This window comes from Pyxicephalus adspersus, chromosome 2 (assembly GCF_032062135.1).
Source record: "Pyxicephalus adspersus chromosome 2, UCB_Pads_2.0, whole genome shotgun sequence".
NCBI classification, from domain to species: domain Eukaryota; kingdom Metazoa; phylum Chordata; class Amphibia; order Anura; family Pyxicephalidae; genus Pyxicephalus; species Pyxicephalus adspersus.
Window position 1 is genome coordinate 147,433,534 of NC_092859.1, and position 13,389 is coordinate 147,446,922.

The 13,389-nt window shown below is 34.5% G+C and overlaps 1 long non-coding RNA gene across 2 annotated transcripts in view; it reads right to left on the reverse strand.

Annotated features, from left to right (window-relative positions):
• The window catches only part of LOC140324658 (uncharacterized), a 57,467-nt gene extending 44,078 nt beyond the window's left edge, over nucleotides 1-13,389 (reverse strand). Inside the window, exons 1-4 of one of the 2 annotated variants that reach the window (XR_011919563.1) lie at nucleotides 13,356-13,389; nucleotides 6,474-6,545; nucleotides 5,294-5,383; nucleotides 1,402-1,683 (exon numbers count right to left, since the gene is read on the reverse strand). This is a non-coding gene — a long non-coding RNA (uncharacterized lncRNA). Of the gene's footprint in view, nucleotides 1-1,401; nucleotides 1,687-5,293; nucleotides 5,384-6,473; nucleotides 6,546-13,355 lie in introns of both variants that reach the window. The other variant, XR_011919562.1, reaches the window with a different exon arrangement.

Consider the following 13,389-nt stretch of genomic DNA (forward strand, 5'->3'; position numbering starts at 1 on the left):
ATCTGGCCCTCCTGGTCCTGTTTTTTTTGGCCCCACAAAGAATTCTCATCATCAAAGAAACCTCACATCATCATTTTCAATACATGCAATACATAGACATTATTCCTGCACAGCCATCATGTGACACAAAGCCTAGGCAATAATCACATGGTGCCTGACTACCAGGGGCATTGTGTTTGTTTTAATCCATTAGAGACTCCATAGTGTAATATTTAGTGTCAGACAAACTTGTGATGTGAGGGGATGAACAACACACAGCCTGCATAGATAGAAATTAGTCTTTTCAACCCTAAAGTGTGTGTAGAGGGGTTTGTTTTTGTTAGTTATGGATGAAGTAGTAAACTTCCTCAATTTTTTGAATACATTTCAAGTTTGGCCCCCAACTTGGTCTAAGTTTTTAGTTTCGGCCCTCTGTGTATTTGAGTTTGACACCCCTGCTCTACAGCCTTTGAGAGCATTAATAAATCAGTCCCATGTCCCATTCATACCCAATAGTAGTAATTCATAAATGAGAATGTTTTGAATTTACATATTTAAATTTACAAATATAAGTGATAAAATAAAAAGAAATCGTAAATGTTACTCATCTTTCTATATATATATATATATATATATATATATATATATAACCAATGCTTTACTGTGTACCACCTACATAAAAATCCAACATATATACTGTGATTACCACTACCTCTATATCTCTATGTTGCTGAAATGAACATAGTATTCTTTCTGTTTCTGGCAATCAATGTTCATTTTATAATGCTGCAGTTCATTAACTACTGTATTTCATTTTAATGTTTTTTTTTAATCTTTTATCCTAAAAATGTATCTTAAAATATGAATGTATACTATACAGTTTTAATAAAGAATGTATGTAGAAAAGATCATTGGTAAGAAAACGATTGTGCTTTATTTTTAGTTAAAAAAACAAACAAATGTAGGCAAACATAAATCTTACATTTTAAAAAAATACAATTTTAACAATGTACAAGGGACCTCTGCATTGAGTAAAATGTAAGTATAGGAAAGGTTTATAAGATATATGAGCATGTTCAGATATTGTTTCCTATATAGAGTGAAAAGTATGTTTATATAATTAAAATACATATTCTTTTTTTTTTTTACAGTAAAATCCTAACCAGCAGTCTTTATAAAAAAAAAAGCACAAAGAATTTTCTTACACGATAATGAGAAATTAGAAAGTCTGTTAATTCAATTAATATGAAGGGCAGATTTTTCCATATGAGAGGGATGGTGGCGGATGAAAGTGGGTCATGCCAGATTCATTTATTGTCCCGCTTCTTTTTTTTTTTTTGGTTGCTAATTAACGCGTTAGGAAAATAATCAACGGCAGGGAGAGGAGGAGTGCAGCGCGGCTAGGCAGCAATTTCAACCTACCTTGTGCCAAAGCAGCCATCTTAAAGTATTCCTCAGTTCCATCAAAATGGCTTCCGTCCACAAAATAGGTCCTCGGTTTGATGAATTAGAAATAAGATGTCATCCAATGCTTGCGTTGCTTGTCTCCCTTTGTTTGATCAAAGCTGGCACCTCATATTGGTAAAATGATGCTCACACGTATTGAAACAAAGCTTGGAAAATGGCTCATTTGATTGGCTGGGGGTTTATTTGAGAGGCAGCGCACTCCATGCAGCGTTGTCGTCTTTGGCAGTTTCAGTGCTTCTGCTTGAGAAAAAGAAAGATTGTTACAATTTGTTTCCTAAAATACGTTATCCCACCCATCAAACAATGCAGTTTCTTCATGCTTACACCATGCCAGGACCTAAACAGCAGATTTTGTATTTAGCAATTAGCGGATGACAAAAAAAAATGCGCTGTAACTACTTGTACCAATGTAACGCCTCTGAGATTTATTGCAATGCAAACATCTCACTTATATTCTTCTTTTAAGTATTTTCCCATTTTGGTTACTTCAGCTGATTTATAGGAAATGATTATTTGCTGTAAAAGAATAGACTATTCTAGTACTTGTGCAAATACATTGGGGCAACTGATAAACTCTCCTGCTCAAAATGCTTGTTGCCTGGCAAATCTCCAATGGCTTCATCCGTGATCCAGAAGAACTTTACAGGGTAGGATCTCAGACTTCATTTATAGGATACTCATTCCAGGGCAATGGCTCTGAACGTAAAAGGGCCAGAGACAACCACGTAACAAGCATGTATAAGGTTTATCGGCAATGGCAGCCTCTGAAGTACATGGATGCCTCTATAGGCCATATTTAATGAAGCTCTCCAAGGCTACAGAGGATAGACTTTCATTGGGGAAGCTGGGTGATCCAGCAAACCTGGAATGGAGTTCTTAAATTTATTTTGCTACTAGTTAGCAAGTGTTTTCAGTCCTGGACCAGATTCATTCCAGGATTGCCATATCACCCAGCTTCACTGATGAAAGTGTATTCTCTCCAGCCTTTAAATATCCCTATGTATAAATCTATCCTAGCAGGCCAACCATTTTTTAATAAAGACAAGATACTGCTACTTTGTTACATACTATACAATATCCATACAACAGCTATACGTAATGATCCAAAAAGACAATTCAGCACCCAAATATTTCAAAAATTCTGGTTCTAAATATTTAGCCTATGGACTACTGTTGGATTAAACCCAGAAACATGGATTATAACCACACTAGAACCATAAAAATGTGCTAATGATCAGATAGGAATAATGTAAATGGATGAAAATTTCGGCCAATGGTCATTCTTATCTTAAGGAACAGAAGGGTGTTTTTCTATAGCATTGTTGTATGCTTGAGTCAACAGAGAGTTAATGGCATTCATAATATGAGTGCAGCCTTAACTAGCAGCAGGAAGGTGAGTCATCATTCAGATTGTAATTTATAGCACAATTGTCAGATGCTCTTAAATAAATGAAGCAAATTTGTCATCTTGCGGGTATCAACCCGATTTATAACAGCTGGCAGCTTCAGCGCCGGAGAAAAAATATATACATTAAATATATGTAATTACAATGTGTGGAAACAGTTCAGCTAATATTGCCGAAGTTTGCATTTCATTAAACGTTATAGAGTTTGCATTTCATTAAACATTATAGTGAAATGCTGAACCAAATAATAGCAGTAGGTAGGCAAACAATGAATACACAAATGGGCATCTGTGCCAGTGACCCTGTCTGGCAGCTAAAACCTTTTGCCAAATGACAAACATGAGCCTATGAGAGCTTGAATGAAATCTCATCCTCACCAGCAGTGAGCGTTATGTATGTATTGTAAAATGATTTAGCAATGTACAGGTTAATTCTTCAGACACCCATAGAAAGCAGTGAAAAATTATAACAAAGAAATCCATGTGGTAACGCCCCACATGCAAATTGATGCAATTGTTATTAAGATGAAGCTTAACACATGCAGATTTGCAGCATGCATATTCATTTGCCAGCTTCTGAAAACCTGGCCAATTGCTGCTTCTCATTAACCAGATGATGAAGCGCCTTATAAATCACTCTCAGACTCGGCAAGCCGTGTGGGAAAACAGGTCCGCTCCATTGTTGGTAGTTTGTGGCATAGCAGAATGCAATGACTGTACAGCTGTGAATTTAATTTAGAACCGATGGCCTTCCCATTACAAAACAATGTCATTTTCCTTGGTGTCACAACAAGCAAAATAGTCCACTGTGTACTATACCATGCTTTGAGGTTCCTCATATTTACACCATGTCCCTCCTAACAATGATACGCTACTCCATATATTTAATTATTATCTATTTCCAAAATCAGCCCATAATGAAGAAGCTATATTTGAAATGTTTAAATGCATTTTTAGGGAAATCGTACAATTAACATTTTGAATTGGTTTAGGCATGGTAATATTGTAAAGGACAATTATGGGGAACCATTAAATGATGGGTTAGGCATTGGAAGATAAAAGTGTTTGGTCACAAATGGTTGAGACTTTTAAACATGTTAAAGGCTTGGAGTTTTTTGTGAGTTTTGTTTGTATCCTTCCATTTCAGGATAAAGTACTCAAAGAATGTTTGTTGTAATAAATGTAGAGATAAATATGTTGCACAGATCCCTAAATATAAGCCATATGCACAATAATTGTTTCCTTTGGCTCTTACAAGTAGTATGGAGGTTTAATTCACATTTTCATGTCCCATTAAATGATATTCTTTACATATGAGCCATATACAGCATTAGTTTTATTTACACTCTTACTATTAGCACAGAGGTGTTGGTAGGGGTTCACAAAGTTATGTCTACGTGTCCCATTCAAAAATATTCTTTACACATGAGCCATACACACAATTGGTTTTATGTATACTCTTACTAATAGCACAGAGGTATTAGTAAGGGTTCACAAATATATGTCTATATGCCCTGATCAAAAATATTCTTCACAAGTGAGCCATATACAGCATTAGTTTTATTTATACTCTTACTAATAGTTCACAAATTAAATTTTCACATGCCCCATTCAAAAATATTCTTCACAAGTGAGCCATATACACAATTAGTTTTTCTTACTCTTACTAGTAGTATAGAGGTGATGGTGGCGGGTTTACAAATTAACATTTGTATGCCCCGTTCAATAAAATATTCTATACTCATGGTGAATATTTAAAATTCACTTTTACATTCCCCATTTAAACATATTCTATATACATGAGCCATATACACAATGAGTTATTTTTCTGGATCTTGCTAGTATTATAGAGGTGGTGGTTGGGGTTTATCATGTTATGTTTGCATGCCCCATTCAAAAGTATTCTTTGCACAAAAGCAATATATACAATTTCTTTTTCCAGGGCTCTTATAGTAGCATAAAGGTGGTGGTGGATGTTTACAAATGCATGGTCCATTTAAAAATTTTCATTTTTTTGAGCCATATACTCAATTACTTTTTCATTTGGCTCTTACTAGTCCTATAGTGGTGGTGGTAGAGGTACAAATTCATGTCTGCATTCCCCATATGAAAATAAGTAATATATACAATTCATTTTTTCAGGATCTTAATATTAGCATGGAGATTTAAAAATATAGTGTTTGCATGCCACATTTAAAAATATTCTTAGTACATGAGCCATACATACAATTCATTTTTCTTTGACTCTTACTAGCATAGAGGCAGAGGTTTATAAGTTCACATTTTCATGCCTCATTCAAAAATTTTTTCTGATTTTTATTTTATTTTATTTAGCTCTTAATAGTAATATAGAAGTGGTAATAGATTTTTTCAAAGTTTGCATGCCCCATTGGAAAATATTCTCCATACTTGAGCCAGGCTTTAAGCATAGATGAGCCTTACCTGCACACCAGAAGCCATGTTGTATTGTAGGCCCAGCCATTCAGTGGCCTCCTGATATGAAATTTTAATTCTCTCCATGCCCTTGTGGAGCTGCAAAGGTTAAAGAGAAAATATCATTTAGGATACATTCCACTTTCATTTGAAAAAAAATATATCAATTATTACAGCAAAAGGAATGGCATAGGTGTCTGGGGATTGACAGTGCTAAACTGTTTTTCAGAGCCCCCAATTTACTCATTGGACAATACAAAACAAACATAGTTGACGTTTCCACCAAAAACGTTCAGCGGTTAAATAAAAAATCAATAAAATGGGGTTATGTGGGGAACAAATGTTAGAGAAGCAAATTATAGATGTTCAGAAATTGTTTGAAGAAAGTGACTTGAAGCAGAAAATCCCAGTGGAGGTCTACAGATCTTTAAATCTATGTGTGGTAAACGTCAGGGAATTAGATTTTTCTCTTCCCATTCAAACGACGCAGCCAAGATGTGACCCCACCTGGCTGATAAAAGTGTTCATTTCAGGTTAATCACACATCAACTGCAAAGCAGATCTTGTGCGATCTCTACATAAGTAGTAATATGCACTCTGCTATTTATATATATAGCTCTGGGTATACATTCAATTTATTTGCAGCACTGTGCTCTGTAGAGATATTCCTAAATGGCATAGAAGTCTAAAATTCTGTTTTTCTGATTATCATACACATAAGTGTATTGTTATATACAGGAATAAATATATATTTCTAATAGCAAAACATTATTATCACTTATTGTTTTTCAGGAATAACATATTGCTTTTGCATTCAGGAAAGTATAAAAGATACACCAAATGTGTTTTGAGGCAGATGATTCCATTATAACAAATCAATTATTTATATATGTAAAATGATGGCATGACCATCAGCCCAATTCAATAAAGTCTGCAACAAGTAAATCATAATTTTCACGTGTAGTGTAACTGTAACTAATCAGAAATCATCTTCCAAATTGTGATGTTTCAGCACTTCTAATTGGTTGCTGTGGGTTTCTGCATCATAGAATTAGCACTTTATTCTTGGACTTTATTCAATTTTGGTTCCATGTGCAATAATTTGTAAATAGAGATTATTTGTTACTGAATTTGTTTTTCCTATTTCTCAAAAAAGTGATTTAAGCTATTTTTCAGTTGTTGCACATACCTGTGTTCACTATATTCCCAACTCCAACTATTAGTGATTGTGCTCTTGTAGGAAGGACCTATTGAGGATACTCTAAAAAAAAGACAAATAATATATCTTACATGTTGTACATTTTTATATAAGTGCAAGGTCAAAAACAATATGTCACAGAGTTGTAGAACAGGGAAATACATTTGGTATATAGAGGTACTCAAGATATCCACCCATTTTGACCTTGTGTAGAAACAACAGAACATTACACAGCTGACCACAGTTTTTAAAAGCATATGTGTTAGAAAAAAGGTATTTCAAGGAAGATATGAAAAATTTTTGTGTACATCCTACTGTATAAGAGGAACATGCATAGATCTCACCAGGACAACTGTAATATAAAGAAAACTACCACTGGGGAACAAAGGAACATTAGTAGAATTCTGCAATGTGTTACACCCAACCATGTACTTCATTAAAACACATTTGACCCCACAAGGCCATCATCTTTTTCTGCCTAATAGCCAGTGCATTTACCCATTCTACAAACCCCCCCTATTGTGTGCTGCTACCCCAACCTCTTAGATTGTAAGCTCTTCTGGGCTCCTGTCCTCCTTCTGTGTCACTGTCTGTATCTGTCTGTCTTTTGCAACCCCTATTTAATGTATAGCACTAATATTAAATAATAATAATATTAAAACCAACCAGAAGTGGAAAGTACCCTACAGAAAACAAAGGAATACATCTGTAAAAACTTTTTTTATACCAGGTGACCTGACCAGATGAGACATTTGAAACAAGCTCAGATCATGAAAGCTGACCTAGAACCTATCATAAAATAATCCACAAAATCCCTGTTGATTCTAATTCCATTTCCAATGTTTGTATACTTTTGTAAATGTTGTTTGAAAATATCAGATTCCTCAACAAGGCTATGACTATGTTTATCCATTTTTTATTTAATTATTGTATTAAAATATACTTTAAAATTTCTGACCCCAAAAATTGGATGTCGCGTGACTTTTGGGGAAATACATGCAGAATATGTAAGTACATTGGAAACATACGGAACATTTTTGCTTTAGAAACAGAGGATTTTGAGTGATAGGATCAAAAAAAAAAAAATATATATATATATATATATATATACAGTTTAGGCTTTTTTTCTTTTTTTTCCTAAAGATGATTTTATTTGCATCCAGCATGTTGTACACTGTTCAATGGTGACATTGCCATAATTGAACTATAGCTCCCATGATTCCTATTCAACCCTATGAATCAGGGCAATTTACTTAATACTGATCTTACAGTTTGCAATTACCTATAGCAACTCATGAAAGTGTGCTTACCTTAGACCGTCAAATATAGGCTTCTGAAAGCTGAGTTCTGATTGGTTGCTGTGGTTTGCTTTACTTAATCTTTATATTAGATGACCGGAGTCTTCAAGACATTGGTCATCCTTTACCAAGAACAGGACCATTTTACTCTACTAATGATCATCCTTCCCTTTTCTCTTCATTAATGGATTATCACAGGCTGAGTGACTTTGTCAAGAGGAGGGTAAGAAAGTGTCAACTCACATTTCTCCTGGTATGTTAACAGAATGAAAGGTGAGAAGGATTTTTAAATACCTGTCTTCAAATTTGTCACCTGCAGCTCAGGTGCAGAATCTGTTTCCATCATGACTTTCTATTCTGAAGGTGTGGCTAGAACAGTTAAACAGGTCTGCTAAATTTGGAGACCTCAAACAGTTTTAGACAATCTGTTAAACTAAAGTGTTTTAACACATTTCAAAGAAAACCTCTCAGGAACACAGACTTCTAAAACACCCTCAGAAATATCAGTTACAAAATATCAGGGCAGAGCCATAGAAACAGATATAGCACAATGTTCTCCAGATCTGCAGATATGTTTTTTTCAGCTGTACAATTTCCTACAAGGAATTGTTCTATAAAAATGAATATTTTTTATTCTTGTATGTTAACTATGAAAAATCAAAGTTCACCAATAGTAGTAAATAAGAAGAAATTGGTAAAAATGTGTCCAGTTAAATCAAACAAAAAAAAATCCAAAAAGAAAAATCCATTTTGTATGCATGACTTCAGTAAACATTCAAATTTCAAAGTGTATCTGCACTGAACAATCTCTGCACCTTTGTAAATAAACTTTAAAAGCTCAAAAGATTCAGCAGGGCCTATGTTTACAAGGTATACTTGAGAGTATACTAGATAGCATGGAAATCATCGTAACAGTTAGGGCCGTTCGTAAAATATATGTGTATATATAGTTCAATCTTTTGATTAATTTGTGGAAAATTTCTTGCAAAAAAAAAAAAAATATGTCAAAGGAAAACCTTCAATACTTTTTTTTCAATAAATTTCAACTCATTAAAGAGATCTGTTCTTCTGGCAACATTGGTATTTTGCAAAAATGTTGCTACTTAAAAAATATTGTGGAGGTACATAGCATTAACCTAGCTTCTTCAAAAACATACTATGTAAATATTTGTAATGATACGTGGAAAAAAAATGAATGAGTGTGTGTAAATGTGTATATATATATATATATATATATATATATATATAAAGGGTGAACCAAAAGTAGGTGAACAGCAGTTTGAGCATTGGTAAAATTTTCGGATTTTCAGTGTTTTTGTATTGTATTATTGTATACTATCAAATTTAATTGTAAATGTAATAATTGTTTATCAAAATGTAATTGTATTAGTCAATATAATTGTATGTGTATATTCATACAATTATTTATATATATATATATGTAATCTCAAAATAAATCTTATCATTTACTGTCCACCTACTTTTGGTTCACCCTGTATATATATATATATATATATATATANNTATATTTATTTATATATATATATATATATATATATGCCACTAAGTATTAATATTTATTGATGGGGGGTTTTATATGATACCTAATTTGGTTACACTTAAGCCCCCTTGTGTGTAATTTCATTTTAACTAATTATAGCTGGAGTGGTATTATGGCGTGGGAAAGCCCTATTTGGGATTTTCACAAATCATCTTTCCCCTTGAACCAAAACCAATTAGCCTGTGCCAAGGCCCCAGCATTTAAGAAATTGCCCTCTTTTCAAGTCTACAGTTTCAATTGCTGAGAGCAGCTTGGAAGTGAATGAGTCTATCCCACTTAAAGCTCCCCTTCAGAATGACTAAGGTTATAGAACACAGGCCATCTCTATAGAGCTCAACATGCCCTGAATGATGTAGTCCACTGACCCAAGACTTCAGCTTCATGTATCTACTGAAGCCAAAACAAATTTAGCAAACAAAGCCCCACAATCAGGCAATCAAGTACCAGGACTCCATGCCCCTCCTATCCTGCAAAGCAATCTTCCAAATAACATAATGCAGATGCTGTTGATGATCCATAAACCGACCAGAGAATGGATTCAGACCAATTGGATTCATGATCTATTTCACTCAAGAGCTTCAGGACAGTAAAAAGTTAAGCCAAGCCTTATTCATAGTTGAGAAGCATGACAAAAAAATCGTGCTGCACCTTTAATTCATACCCTGCGTGTGGGTCCCAGCCAATCTCAGGATTAGAGCTTCATCGTTGGATTAGTAACGCTTGTAAATGTGGTTTAATTCTAATCACTCATGCTCTGCAACGCCCAGCTATTACCTAGAAGGTTCCCCTGAGTCTTTTCTTTGCTGGAGCATTTCTAGTATTCATCAGAGCCCCATGTGCACTTGAAATATTTAACACTCCCAGACCTACTTAACTGCTGTATTGGATTGTGAAGGTGTATGTGCCTAAAAACTCTCCAAAAACTGAGCATTGTACTAAAAAGCGTTACATTAAATCAGTCTACCTGCAAGAACCGCGTAGGAAGGAAGCTCCTCCCACAGCCCTCCTTCTGATTCTCCGCCTACCTTCCAACCCTCGAGGAGCCGGCGTAGAGTTAGGTAACGTGTGAGGACTGCGGGTGTGCTTTTAATACCACAATTGTTCAAAAAGTAATTACAGTAAACGATAACCCTGATAACTGCGATTGCAGGACAGAATGTAAAAACGTCTACAGCTAACCACAAAGCATACCAGAAAATCCTTAATTATAACACTTCAATCGGCTAAACCTAGTCTGTTACTTTGCAAGCTGCGGTCTACAATTGCTGTCTATCCATCTAGGCTGCGGTGGAATTATGGGACCGATGGTGAGCAAAAATAACTATTTCAGTTAATTTCCTAGGAATGTTATTTATTGGAAAGAACGAATTAGGAGGAGATTAAAAAGAATTAATTGTTTTTTTTCTATTATATTAAGGGAATGCCTATAGAAAGAGAGTGTCTCTTTCTTTCTCTCTCTCTTTATATATATATATATATATATATATATATAATTTAGGGATTTCCATAGGCAATTCGATTGCATGCAGGCTTCAGTTGCCATCCATATATATATTTGTAGCATAATTCCATTCCTATTAGTACTATGTGTACATAAACTCTGTTTTCTATTTCTCTACATATGTAATCATTTTGCCTTTAATGACAACTATAATACATCAGCTCCTTGTTATATACATTTGTAGCATCCTTCCCCTCTAGGTGTCTAATATATTTATTGCATATTCCCTCACTTATGAGTAGCATGCATACTTCAGCTGTATGTCCTGTAGAGCTATAGCATATTATGCCTGTTAGATGTGACATACATGCATCAGATCTCATATATATGTAATTATCTCTCCTATTGATACAGCAGTTCTATTTTCTGTACATCTTTAGTATTTTTTTTTCCCCGATAAGTGCAATACATGAGCTCTGTGTGCTGTATAATTCTTAAATATACTCCTCTTATAAAAACCATACATACATTTGTGTCATATAATTTTAGAGAATATTATCCCTCTTAGACATCAGTCCTGTGTCCTATACATCTCAAACCATGCCTAAATCAGATCTGTATTTTATACATCCATTGCAAATGATCCCTCTGAGAAGTGCCATGCCTTCATCAGATTAGTTCAATTTACAGCTAAAATATAGTATCTCTCTTAGGAGAGCCAAGCATGCATTTATGTCCCATACATAAATTACATATTTCCCCTGATCTTAGTACCAGGCATGCATCTGTATCCTATAAATCTATATAGCATATTATCACTTGTAATAGAACCATGAATACATCAGCTCTGTGTAATATACATCTATTGCATATAATCACTTTTAAGAGTACCATGCCAAGAGTACTGTATAGATCTATTGCATATTTTCCTTCATATAAGTACCATACATGCAGTTCTATACTGTATAGATCTATTGCATATTTTCCTTCATATAAGTACCATACATGCAGTTCTATACTGTATAGATCTATTGCATATTTTCCTTCCTATACTGTATAGATCTATTGCATATTTTCCTTCCTATAAGTACCATACATGCAGTCCTATACTGTATAGATCTACAGGTTTCCCTTCATATAAGTACCATACATGCAGCCCTATACTTTATAGATCTATTGCATATTTCCCTTCATATAAGTACCATATATGCAGTCCTATACTGTATACATCTATTGCATAATATACTTAAAAGTCCTATGTATACATCTCTGTCCTGTACATCTTCTTTATATCCCCCCCCCCCCCCCCCATATATGTATTATGCATACATCTGAGTCCTATACCTTATACATCCATTACATATTATCCATCTCATGCATACATTTTAACCCCACACATTTACTCCAAATGATTCAACCTATAAGTCTTATGAATACATGTAAATCCTATCTATACCCTATACACATATTGCAATGTATCCCTCTTAGAAGGTCTATGCATGCATCTGCTCTGTATCCTATACAATCTTTGTAAATAATCACTGTTACAGGCCCCATGCCTATATCTGGCTCCTATGCATCTATTGCATATCTCCCCTCCCATAAGTCCCATGCATACATATACTCTAGACCAGCCCTCATCTAGCATCCAAGTTTTTAGGTAATAAAATGGGTATGCTGTAGGTGCCATGGCATGCAAGCGGACATAATTCGGGTGCTTTTTCCTAGTGGAAGGTGCTGGGTGTAGCCATGAAGCCAGCACAATTCCTCTCTATTTCCCTGATGATCAGACAAAGCGCAGTTTGACTACAAATAGCAGCTAAATGTGCCAGAAGAAAGCATGGGCGCGCTGTATTTGGTGTTTCCATGGAAACTGCATGCAGATTTCACAAATACTTTTTTTCATATTTATTTGTGAGATCTTCAGATGGCATACCCATCCCCTCCCAATTGTCAGATGTATTGTGATAAGGAGATATGTGATAAGGCAACTTGGAAAAAAAGGCCTAATCATTATTGTGAGAATGTAGAAAAATGCTTGAAAATGCAAGGCAACCCCCCCAGAAATCTTAATATACACCCCTCCATCTTTCTTCATTTCTGCTTCACTTCACTCTTCAAAGAGATCCCTTTCCCTTCTGAGCAGGAGCAAACAAAGCTGCCATGGTCCATGGAAATGAGCAAATTAGGAAGTCTTGGAGATGGCTGGAAGGCTTTATAGTAAGGAGGGGGATAGGGAATAATATATATGTCTACCTATCCATCAATCTAATTATCTATTTATGTATCTATTTTTAAATCCAACTATAAAGAATAATATAAATATATATAATATAGGTCTAGGTGCTATACATTTTCCTTCTCTTATTTCCAATTCACTATATATAATTTAAGTTCAACCTATAGAGCACCCCACATATTTATTTTATTTTCTTTAAATAAGATATTGCTTTCCTTCAGTTAATTATTAACCACCATTAACTTTTACATAACTATATTAATATTGATAAAAAATCACTGTATTTGCTGTAATTGTATGTATTCTTATTAGAAAAATTAAAGATCAGTCTTACCTTTGTTACATCACAGATGAAGGTGATGTCTTCA